Below are 8231 nucleotides of genomic sequence, written 5' to 3' on the forward strand. Positions count from 1 at the left end.
TCAATACAAGCTTTACAAAAGATTTGCTTACCATCGCAGTCGAGACGCTTCATATTTCTTATTTCTTAATATAGTCTTATTTTTTAAGCCTAATCTAAGTTTAGAAATTTTAAACCAAACTTAAGTTTTGTGAACTTTTGAAAATATTATAAGCACCCGAGACAAAAATGTAATAAGTTCTGTTTACCACAAAATTACAAAAAGGTACTTGAAACAAAAAATCAAATATTTTAACTAGTGAAAATAACAAAGAAGTTATTTTTTTATTTTAAATAGACTTAAATTCTAATTAACATGATTTGGAGTAGATAGATAATAGGAAATAGTAAACTTTTTTAAAAAAACAAAATTATGTTTTAAAATAAAAATATTTCAAAATGTTTGATTAAATAAGTAGTATAAAAATTGTTTTTAGTTGTCATAGCTTTAATTGATTTCTATGAGTGTCTTAAATTACTTCAAAAATGTATTCATTTTCTGATTAGTTTTACTTAGTGAATAATTAGAGTAACTTTATGATACTTAAACCTAAAATACTTTTTGTCCACTTTAAAGTTACCACTCTTAGGGCAAATACTTAAGCATAAGTTTAACAAACTAACCTGAGATATCCTGCGTTCGTATTAAAAGTTGTTAAGCAAAAAAAAAGCTAAAAAAATACGTTATTAAAGCGTCAATAGTTATCGAAATCAAAGTAAAAACGATATAAAATGGTATTGAAAATTAATAAATTTTAAGAAAAAATTTGCAAATAAAATTTAGATACTAGCCTGAGGTTTTGGAAAAACACTTTAATCTAATTTTAGTTTTTTTAAGGAGTTACAATCATGCTTGGATTAACTAAAATTTAAGTTTTAATATTTTTGAAAATCACAAAAATTAACCTTGCATACCCCAAGGTTTATTTTGCCAAATTAAAAATTACAAATTCTACCACAGCTTGAAACCTAACTGGATAAAGCACAAATTGTGTAGCATGTTTTTTTTTTTTCAGTCTTGAACTAATTATTATGTTCTAAATAAGGTGGAATAACGATAGAAAAACTTATTGTTGAAGCAAACTAGTATTAGTATTAAGTATATTAGTGAAATATTTAAATTTAAAAAACAGTGCTGTCCAATAAACTTATTTTAAAAAGTTTAAACATTTATAAGAAAAAATAAAAATCTAAAAGGATGAGTAAAAGTTTGAAATAGAGTTGTTTTGTACGAAATATATAATTTATAGAATATATTAACTTATTCTAAAACAAAATTACAAAACTTTATCAAATTTTGTATTATTACATTATTACAAGGACCGCACATACGCTACTTGATGTTAAAAAGAACTGATAAAACTAAATACTAGCTTATTGTTACTATTTAATTGTGTTATAGTTGAAATATAAAATTACAAAAGAATTTGTTATATTTTACTATTTTTGACTAAATATCTCTATTGATTAAAACTCATCTTTTTAGATACACTATAACCCATATTGTCGAAACTACTAGGCATACCATACGTCATCACAACAAAGTTACAAATGTTAATCAGGTATAACCTTTGAAGTTAAACTGATGATTATAAGGATATAGGGTATTTTTTTAAGTAAAAATTTAATCAATAAAAAATAAAAAAATGATGTTTATATAAGTTTTAAACTCACTAGAAAAAAACTTAGGTTTGTAAAAGCCATTGGAATTATAAACTTCTATCTCTGATACTTTTTTTTGCGTCTGTAAGGAGTAATATAACAAACTATTTAAATAAAAATTAGCAATACATTAATTAAAATTTTAGAATTATCATATTTTTTAAGTAATAGTACTGTTCAAAAAACGTTTTTAAAACAAACTCCGATTTTTTAATGTAGTTTTAGATAAATGTAGGAAATAAATCTATAATAGTTGTTCTATAAAAACTAATTTTTACCTGAATTAATTTTGTATGCAAAGGTTATATTACTTAATGTCTCAGCCAACACTGTTATCGTTGATCGCCTTCGGCTAAAACACTGTTTTAGTCCAAGTACGCGGATATAATATGCTTGCTAATTATTTTAATTTACAAAGAATTTGAACTAACTTTTAATTTTTACGACTCGTATCAAACATTCAAAAAAATATTTATTAAACTATCAGGGCAACTATTAATATAAAATGATGTAAATCAGTTTTACACCTAGGTATTACTAATAACTTATTACTGTCATTTACAGAAATACAAATTATTTCCATAATAATTTTTATGCAATGGTTTTTAACTAGTTACTATAACTGAATAATTTTTAACAGTAAATAAAGTAATTTAATTTCTGTAACTTTCATCACACTTTCAAAGTATTGTTTTTTTATAAATTAAAATGCAACTTGTTTTTATATGCGGTGTTTAATTTAAGTTTAGTTTTTGTTCTAAAAGTCACTGCTTGCCTTTATAGTTGAAACTAAATGTATCAAATGGCTTTTGCAAAATATTGTTTGATTTTTAGAAATGTTTTTATTTGTTCAGTTTAGAAAATAAATAACAAAAACATTGTGGTACTGGTTAATTTTATATTTGCGTTTGAACATTCATAACTTTTCAAAACGAATAAGTCATCTTGAGTTAGCCTAAGCTGTTATTAATTTATTTACTAAACTCAAAAAAAAAAAACATAATTTTGAGCTTTCTTGAATTAGATCTATCAAAAAAAGTAATAAACAAAAGAATAACGCTTTTTTTAATAATAAACTTAGTGAAATCAGTCGTTAAAAGTAACATTACACAATCTTAAGTTTTTTAAGTAGCCTAAAAAATAAGTTCAAACATGCACTAAGTGGTTTTTAACTATCTCAACTATAATTACGCGTTTATAAGCTTTAATTGAAAAGTATCTCTTTTATGAGTTATTTAGTTCATTAGTAGCCTAGCCATGATCAATACATTTAATTTAAGGTTTTAGTACTGTTTCTTTAACTAAACATTAAAATAGCTGCTTTTCTAATTTTTTTAAAATCATTTACAATTCGAAGAACGTTTGTTTGCTTAATTTTTTATTAGAAGCCTTAAAAATCTACTTATTAACTATTAAATTTTAATTAACAAAATTAAACACTAATTTAAATTTTAATAATAGTTTTAAAGAAGAACACAAAGCCTTTTTTACAAAACTTATGTCAAAAATGTTGTATGTACTAAATCAAAGCAAATATTGACATAAAATACACTGATAAAAAATTTAGAACTTTTTTTTAACTTTTATCTTATATATTTTATTATGAAGTACAATAATTTTATAACTTCTATCAATTATACGTTAAAACTAATTTTCAGCCGTTTAAGGCTAAATGTTGTATAAACAATATAATTAGCCGATTTATGTAATCAAGTTAAGTTTCTTTCCGATGTAAAATTAACTAAATTTCTAAAGTTAGCTTTGTTGTTTTTACCATGTTATTCCTAAGTATTTTTATGCTAGTTTATTAAACATACACAAATTTTTTTAGATTAGGATTTTATAAAGTAATCTGCCAACGTACGCAATTATTAGGTACGCCCTGTCGGTATGGTACGCATTTTTGAGCTTAAAACATTGTGTTCAAATTGCAGTTTAATTTAACCTTAAAATCAATAAAAAAACAAACAAGCTTTAGAAGGAGCTATCCAAAACTGTTATGCTTTAAAAAAATTCATTCTGTACAAAAATACATGATAATTAAAGGAAACAAAAAAAAGTTATGAAGCTTTTAACTGTAATTCAAATCTAACATTCAAAACAATCTTATTAAAGTTTATTTATTTAACGAAAATAACGAACAGTGTTATTTAGCTTTGCAAACTCATGATTATTTATACTTTGAAACTATATTTAAGTGTAGTATAAGAATTTCTTTTTTTTTTACAGGTGTTTCGGCGAACTATACACATTCTTCAGCAAGGTTGTTATTTAATTAAGTAAATTATAAGTTTTTGTTTTCAAGTTTAGATATTACATAATTATATTATAATTACAATTTAAATAACATTCATTCTAAACTTGTTATTAAAACAAGTTACTAACTGTAATAAAATACTATCTATGTACTACAATACTGTAAAGTTAAAACAAATTAACTAAGTCTTTTTTTGCTGAGTCCACTTAAAGGGTTTTAATTGTTTATTGCAGGTTATAACGTCAAAAGTAAACATAAAAATTATTTTGTACTGCTTATCGCTTTAATATTCAGCTTGTTAATTCTAGATGAATAACATTAGTACACAAACTACGCAAAAAACACAATGACGTAATCATGAATTATTGTACAGAACGCAATTAGTGCAAAAAATTTAACCAAGTTTTATGAAAATCTTAAAAATGATAAAGGCGATCTGTACCATTAAAATAACTTGTATGTACTAACTTAAAGCTAGTAGTTTGTTCTATATAAATTTATTTATTTATCAAAATACAAACAGTTAGTCAAACGAAAGTAGTTTATATTGTCTTAAAAAGCTAAATATTTTTTTAGTTCAAACAGTAATATTGATTTTATTCTTAATTCAACAAATCCTGTTATTTGTACTAACAAACAGTACGTTGAAACTTGTATCTTTTTTCCGTTCCTTTAACAACACGTTCTAAGAAAGAATGAACCATAAGTTTATAACAGCTATCCTTGCCTGAGCTACTTATACGGCCGTTTGAATGATTTCTATTGCAGTGAACTAGAGTTAAGTCGTTTGTGTAACAGCCTTTTTCGCTTAACTGGGATTCTTTTGGAAGTTCTTGAAATGAGTTAATTTCATTTAAAGATAATCCGCTTAAATGATTTTGAGGTCTGTACAAGCTATACCAATCGGTTACTGGCTTTTCATAAACAACAATCACCGTTCAGGTTTTCATTGTCTAAGAAAATGTTCGTTTTTACTAACACTTGCACGTTATTAAATTAATTTAAATTAATAAAATATGTATCGGAGATAGCTTTTACATGTTTAGAGCTACGTACAATTAAAATTTTAGACCACAAAACATACAAGTTTTATGCTTTATTTTGTTATAATTTATGATACAAATAAACTAGTTCATACAAGTTACTATACAAAATATATTAAAGTAAAAGCTAACTTAGATTTTCTCCATTATATGCTGTGTAAACCAGATTGCATATTTTTTTATTATACTCTTTGGTCCAGTCAAGTATCTTAGGCTTCAACTGTATTTTTCTGTAAAATATTGTGTTAATTTATAACGTTTGTACTAGCTAATATATTTTTAAATATAACATAACTAACTTATAAATAAAGCCAATTTTATTTTAAAATGAAACAAAATAAAATTTTAGACGTACAAAATCTGTTATTAAATTTTATATTTTTATTAAAAAAAAATGAAAACACCATCTTAGCATACAATAAAATATACCGTGTATTCTATAAAAGTATAACACTTGTATAATACAAAACAATACAGTATTTAAAGATATTACCTAGTGGAGTAATGAAGATACATCTTTTACTACTATAAATACTGTTTTGATTAGTAACTAACGTTTAAACTACTTTATTAGTTAGAACTTTTAAATTAGTACGTGTGTCGTTACTGTTTTTTTTTTTAATATTTCCATAAACTTTACATAAGCGTTACACAATATAAACATAAAAATTTTCAATAAACCGATAATAAACAAATATTAGAATTGAACGCACACATATATACATATTCTTCAAGAGTTTAGTCTAAAACATTAAAGACTTCTTTTCAACAAATAAAATTGAAGAGTAGGAGACAATATTTTAAATAAATGTGTTAAATAATCACTTTTATTTAAGTTATAAAAATAAAATTAAACACAGCAAAAAGCTATGAGTATAACTTGTAGTGTAGAGTTTCGCATTTTATTAAGTATCGGATTAATAATAAAGATATGCTTTCTAACTTTTCTTAAGAAAAGGGTTATATAAAGTTGTGAATATTTTATAAACATTGTTTTAAAATACCTTGTCATGGAATTCATGAGACTAATAAAATCCTGACAGTAAGGATCTTCAGTGTCATCAATCAAATGTATAACACTCAGTTTTTCCTCTTTATCATATTTTATAAATAGTTTGTTCTCATTATTTCTTCTACTATACCTGTTAACATTATTACTATAAAGATAACTTGATAAAAAGAAAAACTTAAAAAAAAAACATTATTTTTTTAGTTTTTATAAAATATAATTGATTTGCATTTTAATTTGATTAGATAAGGAAACTTTCATAAGTAGGTCTTAAATACGGAACGGGTCAAAACTGCACAACGAAGACTTAAATGCATGAAGGGTAAACTTTATATATACGAAGAGACTTTTGCACGAAGACAGGTTTGCAAGAGTGGACAAAGTTACACGTGGAAAATATAACTTCACAAAGACAGTTTTACACCAAGGGTGAACTTTGCACGAGTTACAATTTTGCACGGAGGTTCATTTTTGCACAGGAGAAATAAAAAACTCAAAAAGAAGTAAACAAAAAAAAAAAAAAGTTACCGACCGAGGGTAAGGGTTAGGGGTAAATGTGATAGTAAAAATCGAACTAAAACTAAATTAGAAAAAAAAAGTAAACATTTAAATGAATAAAAAAATTAAAAATAAGTATGTATATAAAATTCAATCCGTGCAAAATTTTTTGCTCTTGCAAAACTGTCTTTGTGCAATTTTGTTTCGTGCAGTTTAGTCTCTTCGTGCAAAATTGTCTTCGTGCAAAAATATCTTCATGCAACTTGGTCCCCTTATGCAATTTTCTCCGCTCGTGCACATTTGACACCTACTTCTTAAAAACATATGTTAAAACTTAACTAAAACTGTTTTTTTTTTCACATTTCAACTAGCAATTTAAAGTTATTAAATAGTTTAAACTCAATTTAAACTCACAATTTTGCCATTGAAACTAAAAACGCCGATATCAACACAGCGAAAGCAATTAAAACATCAAATCGAATTACAGAAGTAGTAACTGTATCCCAACATTGTTCCAAAAGGTCTGAAATAATAAATTTTGTATGATCAACAATTCGTTATAATAATAGTTCTTATTACTTCAACAGAAAGTTTAATAAACAGTCTAGTTAAATTAAAATGCAACTATGTTTTCAAATAAATACTTTTATAGAGAATCGTTTCGATAAAGTAAATGTTTTATTAATAGCATCTACTACGTGAAGTGCTTAGCAGTAGCGTGTCGAGACGTTTTTCAAAGAGGGTTCACAATGTTTTTGTTCTTTATTTGCCGCTAAAATACGCATTTCTTAGGTATGCACTGCCTGGTAAGTACGCAAATTTAGCCGAAAAACTCTGTTTTTAAAATGCTTTTTTTTTTTTTGCATAGAAATAAAAAAAAAGTAATATAATTATACTTTTTTATTTATCATATTGTATTAAATTTAGATACATTAAAACTAAAAGAACCAGTAAAAAGTTATGAACTTACAAATTACATATCGAAATTCAAATCTGTTATCTAAAACAAAAATATTACAGACATAACTATCTTAATCAAAAAAAAATTAACTTTTTTATCGGGAAGAAAATATTATAAAATAATTAAAACTAGAGTAAACTTTTATATATTGTAAGTTCATAACATTTAAATAAAATTTAAAGAGAATATCAATTTTGATTTAAACGTTAGTTTGAATAAAGTTCTAACAAGTTTTTCTTATAAATTTTAAACTCTTTACATTAATATATCTGTTTATAATAAAAATATTTTTATTTTTAAGTAATTTAATCAATAAAAATTGAAATTTCACTAAAGAAAATATTTAGACTTATACAATGAAATTAAAATAACTTCATATCTTAATTAAGTGTTTGCCTGATGGTGCAGGGATTCTAATGATGGTTTTTAAATCTCTTTGAGTTGAAAATTTCGAAAAATCAAGAATCAACTTTGTGGCCAACCGATATACAAAAATAAAACAACTTAATGAAAACATTAAAATACCATATAAAAATACGATAAATTAATAAATTGCCAGGTGATTTAGTTGTCTAAAGATGATTTTGAAACTATCTGAATTGAACCTTTTTAGATTTAAACCTAGTTGATTGACACATAAACAAATAATATAAATGTTTAAGTACAAAGACAACATTATTATATGACAACATAACACAAAAGCTTCTTGTAACATTATTATACACAATAAATTAAATAAAAGAAAACTTTAGTGGTTATGTTGGACATTTTTAAAGTAAAATTGTACTTCCTAGATCAAAAACAATATTTAATCAACAGTCAT

This window comes from Thalia democratica, unplaced genomic scaffold (assembly GCF_965202585.1).
Source record: "Thalia democratica unplaced genomic scaffold, ktThaDemo2.hap1.1 HAP1_SCAFFOLD_688, whole genome shotgun sequence".
In the NCBI taxonomy this organism is placed as follows: domain Eukaryota; kingdom Metazoa; phylum Chordata; class Thaliacea; order Salpida; family Salpidae; genus Thalia; species Thalia democratica.